The sequence below is a fragment of the Schistocerca americana genome, chromosome 7 (genome assembly GCF_021461395.2).
Source record: "Schistocerca americana isolate TAMUIC-IGC-003095 chromosome 7, iqSchAmer2.1, whole genome shotgun sequence".
NCBI lineage: Eukaryota > Metazoa > Arthropoda > Insecta > Orthoptera > Acrididae > Schistocerca > Schistocerca americana.
Window position 1 is genome coordinate 368,167,131 of NC_060125.1, and position 17,822 is coordinate 368,184,952.

Below are 17,822 nucleotides of genomic sequence, written 5' to 3' on the forward strand. Positions count from 1 at the left end.
TTGTTAAATGAAGAAAGGACTGTTGGGGATGACGTTTGCAAATCCCGAAAATGCAAAGAAATGGAAAGAAATACAGGATTATTCATAAGCATCTCTACGGTCTCAAAGCATTTCTGCAAGAGAATTGCAAGGCATACAGAAAATAGACATTTCAGTGGATAGTGCATCTCTCAAAGTTCTTAACCCATATTTCAGGTGTTCAATACGGACACCGTTTGTGATCAGACTCACTTTTGGAAAACTGGTTATTGGATTGCTACCTGCAGGTGCGAAATATTTCGATGCCACAGTACGCAGCGGTTGCCTATACAGGGTGTTACAAAAAGGTACGGCCAAACTTTCAGGAAACATTCCTCACACACAAACAAAGAAAAGATGTTATGTGGACATGAGTCCGGAAACGCTTAATTTCCATGTTAGAGCTCACTTTAGTTTCTTCCACCCACGCTCAATGGAGCACATTATCAAGATTTCATACGGGATACTCTACCTGCGCTGCTAGAACATGTGCCTTTACAAGTAAGACACAACATGTGGTTCATGCACGATGGAGCTCCTGCACATTTCAGTCGAAGTGTTCGTACGCTTCTCAACAACAGATTCGGTGACCGATGGATTGGTAGAGGCGGACCAATTCCATGGCCTCCACGCTCTCCTGACCTCAACCCTCTTGACTTTCATTTATGGGGGCATTTGAAAGCTCTTGTCTACGCAACCCCGGTGCCAAAAGTGCAGATTCTTCGTGCTTGTGTTGTGGACGGCTGTGATACAATACGCCATTCTCCAGGGCTGCATCAGCGCATCAGGGATTCCATGCGACGGAGGGTGGATGGATGTATCCTCGCTAACGGAGGACATTTTGAACATTTCCTGTAACAAAGTGTTTGAAGTCACGCTGGTACGTTCTGTTGCTGTGTGTTTCCATTCCATGATTAATGTGATTTGAAGAGAAGTAATAAAATGAGCTCTAACATGGAAAGTAAGCGTTTCGGGACACATGTCCACATAACATATTTTCTTTCTTTGTGTGTGAGGAATGTTTCCTGAAAGTTTGGCCATACCTTTTTGTAACACCCTGTATGTTCTGACGTGTCTACCCTCCATGCAACTACGCCATGGCGTGCATTACGAATTGAAACTTGGAGAGATACTCTATCCAATGATGTGTGTCATTTCTCCCTAGTCTTCTAGTTTCCGTGCGGCCCCCTTCTGAAACTCTGGAGGCATTTATAAACAACCTTTTTCACGACCAAAAGTCATTGTACAAACTGAGTTAAACACAAGTTCTACTGGAAATGAACCCAATGATAAATATCACTTCAGGAAATCACAACAGCGATGAAAGTAAAAGTGAGAGAGAAAGTTACGTCATTTAGGAGAGCATGATCTGAACGAGAAATTTAGAACTTACAGATGGCGATGGAAAAAGAAAATAAATGAGAAACACATACAAAGCTGCTACATAAATTTACTGAACTTATAGATTTTCTATGAGTTTTTCTGACATACTTTTATATTGTAAGGTTTTCGGGTCAGAACAAAAACTGTGTAAGCTGTAAATAATTTTGGTTTAATGTTCCAATCTTATCACAGAAATACACGCATTTACACAGTTTACAAGGTGACAATGTTACGACAGTTGTCAAATGAACCCATCTCGTCCTCTGAAAGTGAAATAATCCTAAATACAACAATCGTAAACTTTAAGTTTCTTTACAAAATTATTCTTACGACTACTTCATGATGGTGTCCAGTACTACGATAAATCATCCGATTCCGGTTCATAGTTCGGTACTATTTAGGATGACAATCAAGTATACGGGGGATCGTTAGTTTTGTGACAAGTTGAGCGAAAGATTGCCCAAGGTCGCTCGAGCTTACAGTGCACGCAAGCTGGTGAACCAACAAGTTTACGCCTATGCTCGCGGTATTTACCTTAGCTGCGATCAGCTGTAGTCTGCATGGCTGCTCTCGCCCTCTGAAATTTCTATAAAACTAATTAAGGCTTTGCTGATTTTATCGGGAGACACTCTCCCTATGTTTCTCTTTATACGAGGCAACATGTACTCATCAATTATTCAAAAACAGTCTTAATCGCATTTATTATTATTATACCGCCAACCGGTTTCAACCCGACGTAGGGGTCATCTTCTGCGCGTTTACACCAGCAGTCGACCAATGGTGTAAACGCCCAGAAGATGACCCCTGCGTCGGGTTGAAACCGGTTAGCGGTATAATAATAATAAATGCGATTAAGACTGTTTTTGAATACTTGATTAATCATACTAATTGCTGCTTCATGTCCACAACCATGTTGTCCAAAAACAGGTACTCATCCCTAGTCTTGGAATATGTCGATATGCACGCGCATGGTTGGACCAGCATGCATATTAAAATGCCCTCTCAGTTCTCGCAAGGACAATTAACTAACTGGATGGTTCGTTCCTCCACAGTTGGAGCTCAACGATGCTACAGCTAATTTCTAGCTTAATGTTAGCTGCAGTGAACGCAGTGTTCACTCAAATTTCTGCTGTGTGTCGTCTAGACCTTATGCGCTCCATTCTGCACTTGACGCCAGTTAAGAGAAGAGTCCACGAAAAATTTCGCTCTTGTCTTTCTCGTATCCTATTTGTTTCCCCACATGGGCTCTTTCGTTCTCCACATCACGACTTTTTTTCGACCAATAGGAGCGTTCCTCTTATTTTGTGGAAACTCTCTCTGCCAATCGCAAGGGCCCGACCATTGAACTGCGTCGAAATCTCGGCACTTTACTCTTTCCTAGTTCGTTTCCGCTAATCGGACGTTTTGTCCCCTCTCCAGACGCCTAAAAGTTACATGTGTACAATCACATGTGTACCATTCGCTGTTCACGTGATCAACTGCGTCACTGGTTTTGTTCGTATCCATTTGGAATTCCGAAACGTAGTTTTCTAAAGCTTCTTTCTGTCCTACTTCTGGTGGCCCGTTACTTGCTCTTCAATATGCGCCACCTGTCCGGTCGCTGACTCTCGCCATGGAACACCCCCTAGGAGCTTTTCGTGGTGTCTTCCGTGGTGCGGCCTCTGCTTCCGCCAGCGCTTGCTTCCACACAAAACGTTTCCTCTCACTACTTGTTTCACCTTATGCTCATTGACATCCATTATATAGGAGCGGTGTGTTAATACCGTCGATTGAGTGTCATCCCTCTTGTATTACATACTTGTAGGCAAATCTGCTCATTACCGCCGCAGTAAGTTACGTATCATATTCACCTTCTCGTTACGATGTATAAAACTCTTATGTAAGGTGCGAAACTGACCATTTATTCTGCCACCTTACAATATGTATGTGATAATACATGGGATTATAATTAACACATTAGTGTCATATTAACTCATATTCTTAGGCCTGGGGAAAATATTAACCGAATTATTGATGTATACATACATCTTTTACTTGTTAACAAGGATCATACTCTGACTTCATATTTTGATTTTTAGGGTTCCGTATCTCAATCGCTAAAAACGGAATCCATATGGGATCGCTTTGTTGTCTATCAGTCCGTTTGTCAAGATCCCTTTTTAACAGTGACGGGTAGAGGTCCAAGTTCAAATTTATGTCAAATACTAAGGTCTGCGGTCCCTTGGCAGTGCAAAAAATTTACTTTTCTAAGTCAATGCAAGCCAAAGATGCGACCATTTAGGTCACATATTTTGACTCTCGTAAGTCACTAGTCAAACCCATAGAGGAAGTATCTACATAGATGTCGGGCCTGGTGGTGTAGCAGTAAAGAGCATTCTTGGAAACCGAAAGGTGCGGGATCGAAACTCGGTCGGACCAAGTCTTGGTTAACTTACCCTTCACCTCTTAACGACGTGAGAAGGCGTCAGAAACAATATGTGGTTCAGATTCCACGTTAAAGTGTACGTCCCCCTTCCGAGGTTGGATGCTGCGGTATGTCAGTGGTACCCCAGTCTCCCAAGTGGCGCCAAACACAAAGACATTTGAGCCACACGAAATTATTATTATTATTATTATTATTATCTATATAAAAATTAAATTTGATTAAGTTTGTCTGGTTTCTTTCATTTACGCATTAATTGAAAAGCTTATGACCAATATTCGAATGTATACCTGGTAACATGCAACAGACACTTCCTACGCTTGTGAATCCAGGTACCGACAAACTAAAGAGAGATCACAAGGTTTACTTACACAGATCGCACTACTACATTAAAGCTGTACCAAAGTCAGTAGACACTGTTCATGTTTTGTGATATACTTGACAATACATACACCACTTGCTTCTGACAAGAAATTAGCAATGGAGCAAGGAGAATCACCAATAAATTCTTTACGTTTTTCTCAAAATGTACTTCTTTACTAGCTTTTTATTATAGAAGGTGAGAAGTCATTGAGCATAAGTGTTCATGAATTACGGACACATGTCCGCAAAAAAATGTGTTTCCTTTTAACCAGTATCGATTCCTTGAACTGAGCTAATACTTCTAAAAAGAAAAAAAAGAACAACATTACCTATCACAACTTTCATTAATGAATAAATTAATACAGTGCGTTTCAAGAGAGATGTAATTATTTTATGAGGTGGCGGTACAGTCTATTTGAATGAAACATTCCATGTGACACGTGTACAACTTTTATTATTACAGAGATACAGCTGGTTACAGACAAGTATTCATGCCATGTATTGGTACCGCAGTTGCTATGGGTTCATATATTAAGTGCTATTTTCGTTCCGAAGTTAAGCTTGTGAAGTTCTCCTTCAGTTTACAAAACTGAACTCTTTAACTACTACTGCGATTTTTCGGCCGATTGTCCTTCACTGCTTTAGGGGAGAAGTTCATAAAAAATACACACTATTTGAAAGATGCACCTAATCCACAATTTTGAAGGTACGGCAATGAAATTTTGCACCAAGTTTTACATGGAATTAACACATTTACTGCAATGTTTCTTGGGCTATATCTCTAACATTTGAGGGAATTCAAAAATTTTATTTTCAAAAATCAACATATGTCGCTTTTTCTCAGAAAGTTCCAAGAAATTTCTACAATGTTTTCACTGTTTAATCTCTCTGCATATTGGAAGCATCACACATGAGGTTTTTTTAAAAATATATCGAATAGGAAAATTTACTATTTTTAACTATAATTCTGTAAGTACAAATAAAATTCATGCAAAATTCCAGCTTACACAAATTTCCAAATTTAATGATTTTATAGAAAAATGTGTACCATATTTAATAATTCTAGCCTTCACAGTCTCTGAGAAAAAGAAACATATACTTTAAAAAACACAATTTTTCAGTAAATGGACTTTAAAGTTCAACCTAACGTTTATTCGTAAGTCAGCTCTTCAGAAGGCCCTAGGTTTGTACTCAGGATTGTCTGTACCTTCAAGGCTTCTGTTCTGTTTTCTTATTTTCTGCAGTCTTTCCTTTGTCATGTCTTCAGCGGACTTTTGAATTGCAGAGAGGAACTGTACATCTATTTTTCTCAAGCTGTCTTCCGTGAAATTTCCTATCTTAAAGCCCATCCTCTCAAATACCTTCATCCTCCCTACGTTCCAATCATTAAATTCAAGACCTGTAGCATAAGCTGCAATTATGGCCATTGTAGCAGATGAAAATGTGTTTTTTGAGTATGATTTCTATATGAGCCAATTCAGAGACTAATTTGGATTCTGGCTTTTGCTATGAACATACTTCATTAGAAGTTCAGTATTGGCAGAAAACCTGTAAGTAGGCTTGACAACATAGGAGCAAATAACCATCATCCTACCAACTTAGAATAAGACGCGAAAATCATGGGGATATACAACCATAACAAATGCCTTATCGCAATGCAGGAAAACTACACACCCAGAAACCCACTGCAGAGAACAAACAGATCATAAACGACGAACAGGTGATAACCAGACACACATCAACACAAACTCTCTGCTATACCTAATAAAATAAGGAAGGCAGACAAACGGTATCCAAAATAAATACATACATACTAAACCACACAAAAAAATGGTTCAAATGGCTCTGAGCACTATGGGACTTAACTTCTGAGGTCATCAGTCCCCTACAACTTAGAACTACTTAAACCTAACTAACCTAAGGACATCACACACATCGATGCCCGTGGCAGGATTCGAACCTGCGACCGTAGCGGTCACGCGGTTCCAGACTGTAGCGCCTAGAACCGCTCGGCCACCCCGGCCGGCTAAACCACACATACTAAAAAAAATACAAATGCACGTACCCACAGATCACTGGGATCACAAAAACAAATTCGATAGCTGGCGATGACATTCAACAGCTGGCAACAACATTCAAAACATAAGGTGAAGTAAAATGGGCTGTTCATTTACTAGTACTGTGCAAATGAAATTTCGAATGGCAGTAAGCACATGAACCCCTAATACCGGAACAACAATACGTGAAAAGCGGCGTCAACGAATTACGTAAGTCGAAATTGAAACTGTAATTACGTCATAGAAAATCAGTACATGGCAAAACTACTTATAACCTCAATTTACAGTGTCCAACACGTAAAATGAAATCGTATGAACACGTACGTATATGTTTAACGGCACTGTGATGCCTTTCAAATAATTAAGAAACGGGTTTCTAAGTAAACACTTTTCTTTTTTCTTACAGATAAAAACTGTAATTAAGAAAGAAATTCCCAGCCGCAGCGCATTTCAATCGTATACGGAATACTGTTTCACATAAAAACACACATTTTTCAATGTTTTACATAAATAAATATTCTAACTTATTTTGCTAAAAACGCATAATGTCATTTTCTTTGTTATAATTTTTTAGTTTAACAAAAAATCCCGTGCACTGTCATATTATGAGACCGCGATTTGAAAGAAGATTATTCGTAGACGTATTGCTATTTGAAAGGGGAATCTGTTCTTTACGATATGGACGGCTGATGCAATGTACACAACAGTGTTTGATTGTTGCCCTCGTATTTTCTATTTGCATATAAAGAAGTATCGGCATCGAATAATATTAGAATCGCTCCTTTATTCAATGAATCTCTGCAGTTGTTATGGCCGAATGGGGTGAAATTTGATAGTGTTTTACTCCTAGCGACGGATGGTGTTTCATATATGAAGAAGGCGGCCGCAGGCCTTTCTGTATGCGTCCCACACGTGATACATGTAACATGTATAGTACATGTTTTACACAAAAATGGCTCTGAGCACTATGGGACTTAACATCTGAGGTCATCAGTCCCCTAGAACTCAGAACTACTTAAACCTAACTAACCTAAGGACATCACACACATCCATGCCCGATGCAGGATTCGAACCTGCGACCGTAGCGGTCACGCGGTTCCAGACTTAAGCGCCTAGAACCGCACGGCCACAACGGCTGGCCTGTTTTACACAGAGCACGTGAGCGCAGGCGTATATTGTATCGCAAATTGGACAAATTAATTTCAAATGGCGAGAAGATGACGTGGAAACGCCAACAAGAAATGATTTGGTCAGAGCGAAAGATTTATCTTCCACTTCCACTTACTACCACTGTTACTCGTTGCGGGACACGGTTGAAAGAAGTAATATATTACGCACGCAATTCCGAAAATTTTAAATTGGTGATTGATGAACTTAGTAAGGATGACGCTTCTTCAATTGAAATTCTTCAGGGCTTAACGACACTTTACTAAAAAATGAATTGTCTTACATATCTGCAATTTTGAGTTTCTTCTTTCCCAGTATCAAAGAATTAGAAACATCAACCAGCTTGTTAATTGAGGCAGTAAATGAAGGGCATAACACTGATAAAAAATTAATTCACTCAAAGGTCCAAAAGCGCAACCTATTGAACAAAAATTGACAAGTGTGTTCGAAAAAAAAAATAGTGGAGTTCACATCAGGTGTTAAATTGCCAAGGTTTTGGAAGTGGAAGTTCGCAAAACTGAAAATGTTTGTGCCATTGACATTCTTTTGATGAAATGTGGAAGACTATCACCACGTGAGATTGGAAGGTCCTCCTCCCACTCTCGTGCGTTGTTTCGAGACAAGCGATAACGGTCTGTGTTGGAAAAATTGGAGAAAGTTTTTTTGTTCACCGCAAAAGCGAATTGTTTCAATCCGTCAATGCTTGAGCATTATTTGTCGGTGATTTTTAAACACAGGTGTTTACAGTTTTGTAATAATGAAACAAAATATTTTCGCATTTTTCATGCGTATTTTTTATATTTTTCCTGCATAAAAAATAAAATATTTTAAGAATCTTCAGCACATAAAAATCCATTGCCTACAAATAATAAAGGTGAAACGCGAATAGTACGTTAAATTCGTTTTCTTCAGTTGATTATTATCAATTACGTTCCGTCTGTTTACAACGTAACAGTATGGTTTCGTTAACCTTCTGCGCATCCTCGTGAGAGGTATTACCAGAGGAGAAATAATATATTATTCGCCATAATGCCACTTGTCATTCGGTAACAATTTCAAACATTATTCGTAAACAGAGCGTTGAAGTAAGTTTCTTTCCTTGTACGACATCCTGCTTGTCCTACAGAAGTGAGAGCAAGTATTTGCACTTACTGCACTATCGAGAAACGGAGATCGCAGGTACACTATTCCATTAAAACCATTAAAAATCCTCAGCAGGAAATACGCTATTAATGGCATAACACATGCGAATATAAGCCCAATAAAAGTTTATTAATGCAGAGAAACTGACTGCCGAATATATTTTATGGCGCATTCATCGACAACCGTCACAAAAGCATTCAAAACGAACATACTGATTTAGTGGCTCGGCTCTGAGCACTATGGGACTTAACATCTATGGTCATCAGTCCCCTAGAACTTAGAACGACTTAAACCTAACTAACCTAAGGACATCACACAACACCCAGTCATCACGAGGCAGAGAAAATCCCTGACCCCGCCGGGAATCGAACCCGGGATACTGATTTAGTGTTGGCGCCTACTTTTGCGAGTAAAAACACACTACTTCGGGACTATTTCTCGTTGGAGAAGGAAGGAACGGGTATTAATGAATAATGTTCCGCCGACAGTGATACCATTAGATTCAGAGCAAAAACTCGACTTGGAAGAAAGGGGCAAGGGAACCAACCTGCCGTGGCCTTTTACAACGAATTCTTGGGAATCTGGCCGGTCGAACAGGCGTTTGGGCCCCGTTCCTTTTGAACCTGAGTGCAAGTAAACACTGATACCACTGGAAAATTAATTCTGTTACTATTTTAAGATTACAAAAAATTCGCCAGCGCAGGTAGAACTCGCGCTCTGAGGGTTCCATACAAACTTCATTGTGTATATAGTCAGCTCAGCCATCCCGGGAACATAGAACCTCCACGATTTTTGCCTGTTATCAACACTGGTAATGGCAGGATATCGGTCCCGAGGACTCCAAGACTTTCGAGAATATTTCAAGTCTGAAGTCAGATAACAAACGACAATACAAATATTTTTTTCGAGTGGCTTTTTTTGTGTCATCAGTCTCCTGACTGGTTTGATGCGTCCCGCCACGGATTCATACCCTGTGCCATCCTTCTCACCTCACAGTATCGACTGCAACCTACTTCCTCAATTAGTTGCCGCATGTACTTCAACCTCTCTCTTCCTCTACAGTTCTTACCCTCTACGGCTCGCTCTAGTACCATGGAAGTTATTCCTTTATATCTTAACGGTTGTCCAACCATGCTCTCCCTTCTTCTTGTCCGTGTTCTCGACGTATTCCTTTTCTCGCCAATTCTCAGGAGAACCTCATCATTTCTTACCTTAACAGTACATATAATTTTCAACATTCTTCTGTAGCACCACATCTCAAATGCTTCGATTCTCCTCTGTTCCGATTTTCCCACAATTCAAGTCTCACTATCATACAATGCTGTGCAGCACACGTACGTTTTTCAGAAATTTTTCCTCAAGTTAAGACTTATGTTTGATACTAGTATACTTGTCTTTGTCAGGAATGCCCTTTCTGCCAGTGCTAATCCATTCTTTACGTCATCCTTGTTCCGTCCATCACGGGTTATTTTGCTGCCTAGGTAGCAGAATTCCTTAACTTCGTCTACTTCGTGATGCCCAGTTCTGAAAAGTTTCTCGATGGCCCCATTTCTGCTACTTCTCTTTACTTTCGTCTTTCTTCGATGTACTCCCAATCTGTATTCTGTACTCAACAGACTGTTCATTCCATTCCGCAGATCCTGTAATTCTTCTTCACTTTCAACGAAGAGAGCAATGTCATCAGCGAATCTTGTCGTTGATATCCTTTGACAGTGAATTTCAACTTCACTATTGTATCTGTCTTATTTCTTGCACTGCTTCTTTGATGTATAAATTGAAGACTACATCCCTGTCTTATACCGTTTTTAATCCCAGCACTTCGTTCTTGGTCTTGCAGTCTTATTATTTCCTCTTGGTTCTTGTACATATTGTATTAATACTCGTCTTTCCCTACCCCTAAAGCTTACCCCTATCTTTCTCAGAATTTCGAACGTCTTGCACCATTCTACACAGTCGAACGCTTGTTGCAGGTAGACAAATCCAACTGACGTGTCTCGATTTTTCTTCAGTGTCGCTTCCACTATCAACCACAACGTCAGAACTGCCTCCCTGGTGTCTTTACCTTTCTTAACGCCAAAATAATCGTCTTCTAAGGGATCTTCAATTTTCTTTTCCATTCTTCTCTATAATTGTCTGCAACATGTATGCACGAGCTGCGATAATTTTCGCACTTGTCGGCTCTTGCTATCTTCGGAATGGTGTGGATGATGTTTTTCCGAAATTCTGATGGTATATCTCCTGTCTCGTATACGTTCTACGCACCAACGTTAGTAGTCGTTTTGTTGGTACTTCCCCTAATGATTTTAGAAATTTCATGGGATGTTATCTATCCTTGATCTAAAGTCTCCCATAGCTCTCTTAAATTCTGGTTCTAATACTGGATCCCCCATCTCTTCCCTGTTTCTTCTTCTATCACATTATCAGCCAAGTCTTCTCCCCTCACAGAGGATATCAATGTACTTTTTCCACCTATCCGCTCTCTCCTCTGCATTTAGCAGTTGGATGCCAATTGCATACTTAACGTTATCGTACTTGCTTGAGCCATATTTTTTTCCCTATTTCAATCAATGTTTCCCTAAATTTAGAAAGCATATATACTGCTGATTAGTCTCAAGACTGTAGCACACATTTCCACACACTTGTCAGACACTTTATCCTCTTTCAAAATATTTATTAGTGAGGGAAATTGCTGGTCAAATTTAGAAACATGTAACATCTCGAAGTTACCTAATCAGTGTCTAGTAACTTTTTACACGATTCGCACTGCGAGATACCTACCGAGTTATTTCAAACTGCCCCATAAACACATGAACACTTTTCCCCTGCTGGACTTGGGCTCTGTTTCGAGAATGGTATATATTACGCAATTCTTAATTTATCCTTGATCTCGCCGTGTGGCTGCGCGGATAGAGGCGCCATGTCACGGATTCCGCGGCTCATCCCGCCGGAGGTTCGAGTCCTCCCTCGGGCATGGGTTGTGTGTTGTTCTTAGCATAAGTTAGTTTCATTTAGTTTAAGCAGCGTGTAAGTCTAGGGACCGATGACCTCAGCAGTTTGGTCCCTTAGTAGGAATTCACACACATATGAATATTTTTTTTTTTCCATCGATCTCGTTTAACTTTGGTTTGTTCATTTTGCTGCTCCCACCTTTATGATAAATGAGCTGCATTGAAACTACCTACGCAAACATATACCTGATTAGTGACGTTGCAGTAACACCGAAACCTGTTGTCTGGTGCAGCAAGCTGAATGTGTCCCGTGAAGCTCGCTAGGTTTGCAGAAATCCATACTGACGTGCTTTAACCACTGTGCTTCAGTATACATATACTCCTGTGTCCCCGTTGCAGCAAGTTGATCTGCTATAATCATTGCGGCGGAGATACAGCCAGGCAGGTTAGAATGAAAATTTGTACACCTCTGGTTAAAACACATTCAGAAATGAATAAACGATGGAAACATGTGTACATGCACTGACCATTAGTAGTTGTATTGCGCTGGGCAAGTGTGTGTGTGTGTGTGTGTGTGTGTGTGTGTGTGTGTGTGTGTGTGGAGTGCCAGGCCAGCTCTACAGAAGGGACCGCGCGTTACGTAAGCAACACGAACCGCCCGGCGGCCGACTTCCCGTGGAATGCTGCTCAGAGTTCTGCTCCGCTGTTTTCGCCACGCCTGACCACCTGCCCGTTCAAGCGTTAAGCGCGTGCTGTCTGCACTCTCTTGCGCCGTTGATAAGCTACACGAGTTTCCCCTGGTTTCTACCACTCGGGGCTCTAGTGCCAGGGTAGAAAAATCTTTTTAACGGCAGGAAAAATATAAAATTATATTTAAAAAACGGAGAAAATTCTGGCAAATAATTAGCGCCAAAATAAAAAAAAATTCCTTTTTCTGTGGCTGGAAAGGAGTACACACTAGCCTCTCAGCTGCTGCTACATCTAGCTAAATAGTCTGTCGTCTCCTCTGCCTCCCCTCTGATATCTCTCTCTCTCTCTCCCTCTCTCTCTCTCTCTCTCTCTCTCTCTCTCTCTCAACGTGTGTGTGTGTGTGTGTGTGTGTGTGTGTGTGTGTGTGTGTGTGTGTGTGTGTCACTCAATGACTTTCCTCTAAGGCTCTGGTTTCCTTTCTGATTGGTTCACATGGCTCTGAGCACTATGGGACTTAACTGCTGAGGTCATCAGTCCCCAAGAACTTAGAACTACTTAAACCTAACTAACCTAAGGACATCACACACATCCATGCCCGAGGCAGGATTCGAACCTGCGACCGTAGCGGTCGCGCAGCTCCAGACTGTAGCGCCAAGAGCCGCTCGGCCATTCCGTTCTGAGACAGGATTAAAATTACCGTTATCTGTGTTTTTATAAGCGACATATACATCTTGTATTGGTAATTAAATTCGGTAAACCAGATATATTTGTGAAGTACTATCGAGTAAATGGGCTTGGCGAGATCAGTTCATAGATCGACGTTACGTAAACACTGCTATGGCTGAAAACACGGCTTTCCTCAAGGTGAGCATCATCAAGGATATACGTAACGCGCTTGACCTCCAACGTCTGGTCTGAAAGCGGCACTTTCTTACAAAGTATAGCGTCTGTTACGTAAACTGCCAATTACAACGCAAACCACACACGATCTCTACGGTTTCTACATACTTAAATCTCAAGAAAATGGGAGCACCGATGGCTGTATTATTTCCCTGCACTGCTGACAGAAAGCCACATCGATCATAGACCTTTCCTGGAACGTAGCCCAGGTAACTCTAGAACTTAATGGTGGCAAAGACCAACGCCACCTTTTAATTTGAAAGTGAGACAGTATACCAGCTGAAACGTAGAACACGCGAGGCAGTACTGACCCTACGACTTATCTTAGAAGATAGGCTGTAGAAAGGCAAATCTGCGTTTATAGTATTTGTAGGTTTGGAGAAAGGTTTTTGAAAGTGTTGACTGGACTACACTCTCTGTAATTTTGCAGTTAGCAGGAATAAAGTTCAGAGAGCGAAATGTTTTTACAACTTGTAGAGACATCAGACTGCAGTTATGACCCGAAAGGCATGAAAGGGAAGCAGTGGTTGAGAACGAAGTGAGACAGGTTTGTAGCCTATCCCCGATGTTACTGAAACTCTACATCAAGCAATCTGTGAAGGAAACAAGGAGATATTTGGCTAGGGAATGAAAGTTCAGGGAGAAGAAATAAAGATTTCAAAATTTGATGATGACATTGTAATTCTGTAGAGACGGCTAAGGACTTGGAGCAGCAGTTGAATGGAATACATAGTTTCTCGAAATAGGTTATAGGATGATAAACTTAAAACAAGGGTAATGTGATGTAATCGAATTAAATCAGGCGATGCTTAGGGAATGAGATTAGGAAATGGGGCGCTAATAATAGTTGACGACCTTTGCTATTTGGGCAGCGAAATAACTAACTGTGACCAAAGTAGGAAACATATGAAATGCATACTGCCAATAGCAAGAAAAGTTTTTCTAAAAATGAGGTATTTGCTAAAATTTGATGTGAATTTAAGTATTGGGAAGTCTTTTCTGAAGGCCTGGAGTACTGCCTTATATTGAAGCGAAACGTGGACAAAAGAGATTTCAGACAAGAAGATTACACAAGCATCTGAAATGTGATGTCACAGAAGAATGCTGAAGATCAGGTGCGCACATCGAATAACAGATGAGGTGGTACTGAATCGAACTGAGGAAAAAGGAACTGGTAGAACTTGACTAACAGAAGGGATCGGTTCGATAGGACACAGCCTCAGTCATAAAGGAATTGTCAATTTGGTGATAGAAGGAACTGAGGGAGGGGGGGGGGGGAGGTAAAAACCGTGGAGGGAGATCAAGGCTTGAATACAGTAAGCAGGATGAAGACCACATCAACAACCAGCTGTACCTTTAGCTAGAAAGCTTGGGTAAGTAATGCCGTGGACGCTACTCGATATGAAGAATTGCATGACAGTTCGTGTAGTAGGAATAGTTATTGAGTGGCCATTCAGATGCGAAGAACTGAACTTTTGTCGTCAAAATACATAAGACTCCATTGCAAGGCGTACCGTCTGCCAGCATGCACCCTGCGTTATTTTTTTAATTGTCACTACATTCTTAATGCGGACAGACACAGTCCAAATGCAGGCGAGAGGGGCTAAGGAACACGCCTCAAGCGCAATAAACGTGGGCACTATTGATGACGTGATGGAAAAGGTCATATAGAAAGTATGCTTCTCACGGTGGCGAATTATATGAGAAGGTTACATATCTCAGCCAGGCGAAACTCATCCTGCTCATAAATTCCATAGTAGTCTCAGTATTTGTGGTTCCTAGATGACAAGCTACGTACGGAAAATGGAAAAAGAGTTCGTCTAGCCTCTTTAACTATTTGCCGTCTTCATAAACAGTTTTGCACAGCCTTCCTCATAGGTTCTCAATCAGGTCAAGATTACAGGCAACTGTTTGCAATTACATGCAATTTCTGAAGAACCCACTCCTTTATGAACCTGATGGCCCGGATGATTGCAGTGCTTACTTCACTATTCACGGTTCGGTTGCAATATTCTCAGCAGATGGCAGAAGGTAGTGGGGAAATATTTTTGGTAGTCAGTTGAATTCTTTCATCTTATGAATGACACCTTGGTAGGTACAACTTGAATCTTCACAGCCGTATTTCCTGTTATTCCTTTCAATAGGTCATATTTCTTTTAGAAAGTTGCGTCTTCAAGAATGACAAACCATTACCACAATTAAGTCGCGCTGCTGTTCCTCATTAATGACAATGACGCGATTCCAGGTACTGTATTGGCAGACATCCGATTCTCTAGCCGCAGAAAAATTTTTTTATTTGTGCTATTGCAGCAAACGGGCGAGCCTCTTTCGTGTCTCCTCCTCGGTTGTATTGATGTAGACCAGAGGTCCCCAAACTTTGTCTCTTAGATCATATGCCATTTTTTTCTGTTTTGGGTTGCGGTATCGGCCGTGATCAAGTTGGCCGCATTTTCTAACACGCGCGCCGCCAGTTACCCCGCCGCATTACCTGCAGCCGCCAACGTGGCAGGAACGCGCTGCCACGGACGATTACGCCGCTGCCAATGAGATGCAAGCAACCCCTCTCCGAAGCTCCAACGTTCAGACTTTCATGCACTGACCCAATTTTCCTTATTTGCCAATTGAATAACATTTACAGACTATCGCAGTGGCCATGGCACGACATCTTGTGAACAGAATTGAATTGAGGAGTGACAAATTTATTATCTTTTGTATCTGTATATATTTCTACATTCAAATCTACGGTTAGAAACTGATGCTTCTTTTATCTTCGATCGTAGATGAAGAATAAATTAATATGAGAATTCCCTGTTCATGAACGGCATCTGTTCCTCGATTCTGTATCCACTAAAGAACCGCACAGCGTGTAAACCAAGACATAAAAAGGCAAACCTCTTGTCTTCCATGTACTAGATTTTTACAAATTCGTAACTTCGGTCCTGTTTTTGAAAGCTGATACAGGGCTACTCACCATGGTAAGTTGACCTGTAGAAATGAACAGTTAAAAACTTTAAAAAATCATGTTGATAATTATATATTTACTAATTTACACAACACAAAATGCAGTCAAGTAAAATTATATAAATACCTATAATTGGAAGGACGGGCCAGATGCGTTATAAGCAGATTTTCAATATTTGGGTTCCTTTCGTTAGATTTACCATTAAATCTCCTCAGTCAGTGTTTTCCAATCTCTTTCTTTCTTTTCTTTTTTTTCTTCCCCTAAGTAGTTTGGCAACCGCACTGAAACTCCTTTTGCATGGTATATGAAGAAGCAGAAGCTATGAAAAACTTTCTCACGATAGTCCATAAAACAGGAAAAGTAACAGGTATGTCTCTTTGAAGCCAGACATGCTCATTTCCCTTCTAAAACTGTACCTTAAGTTAGGATCAGTTCTTCTTGAAATAAGACATCCGTTTCTTCAGTATCACAGTATGAACTGATAATCCAATGTGGTATTTCCATACGTAAAACATCATTAAACCTAGTTTCGAAGCCTGTCTGAAGGACATTTAAAGGTTGAACGCAAGCTGAAACGACACAATCCTGGCTTTTGTCTGTGGCTCACTGGGACACCGGAAAAATTCGTGCCGTCCAATGTTTTGCTTCATTAGTTTGATTCTGGGAAGAAAATCAAAAATGATAAGCTTCGTTTTTACCATATGTAGACTTATCTTGTAACTCCAGTTAAACTCACTAAATTTAGAAAAAAAAAGCTGTTAAATCAGCAACGTTCGATTTCCAATAAATAAAATTTTCCTTCACATTTGGATGTTTGGTACCCACAATCTCTTAAACAGTCTCAAAGAGTAACAAAACTCTTGTCAAACATACGCTTTTTGATAGCCAGCGTACTTCAGTATGTAGGAGTAACCGATCAAAGTTCTCGTCTTTTTTTTCGTATAGCTGCGCAAATATGCTAGAACTGAACGCTTTGCTTCGAATTTGGTTTCTATGTTAACGACAAATTGAAGATTTTCATGCAATCTATCCCTCGGATTTTTAGCAGCTGAAAGTTGTCGATGGATGACACAGTGTAGTGCAAACATACCCGATACACTCTGAGGCAACAGAAACGACGCACCAGACAAAAAAGTGATTACAGTTTGAGAAAAATTAGATGATATACTCAAGAGAATGAGCTTCACAAATTGAGCAAGTCAATAATGCGTTGGTCAACCCTTGGCCCTTAAGCTAGTAGTTACTCGGCTTAGCGTTGATCGGTAGAGTTATTGGATGTCCTCCTGAGGGATATCGTGCCAAATTTTGCCCAATTTTCGCATTATATCGTTAAAATCCCATGACGGTTGGAGGGTACTGGCAATAATTCTCCAAACGTTCTCAATTTGGGGAGAGATCCGGTGAGGCAAGCACGACAACATGCAGTAGAAATTTCCGGTGTGCAGGCCGGCATTATCTTGCAGAAATATTAGCCCAAGATGGCTTGCCTTGAAAGACATCAAAACGGGGCCTAGAATATGGTCGACGTACCGCTGTGCTATACGTGTGCCGCGGATGACAACCACATGGGTCCTACTGTGAAAAGAAATGCCACCCTAGACCATCACTTCCGGTTGTCGGGCCGTATGACGAGTGACAGTCTGGTCGGTACACCATCGTTGTCCTGGTTGTCACCAGACGGGTCTTCGCTTGTCATCGAGGCTCAGTTCGAAGCGGGACTCATCAATGAAGACAGCTCTACATCAGTCAATGAGATTCCAGGCCAAAGA

At 40.9% G+C, this 17,822-nt stretch overlaps 1 protein-coding gene across 1 annotated transcript in view; it reads right to left on the bottom strand.

The window, feature by feature from the left end:
• Positions 1-17,822, bottom strand: part of LOC124622942 (ankyrin repeat and SAM domain-containing protein 1A-like) — a 579,621-nt gene that overhangs the window by 358,399 nt on the left and 203,400 nt on the right. The window lies entirely within an intron of this gene.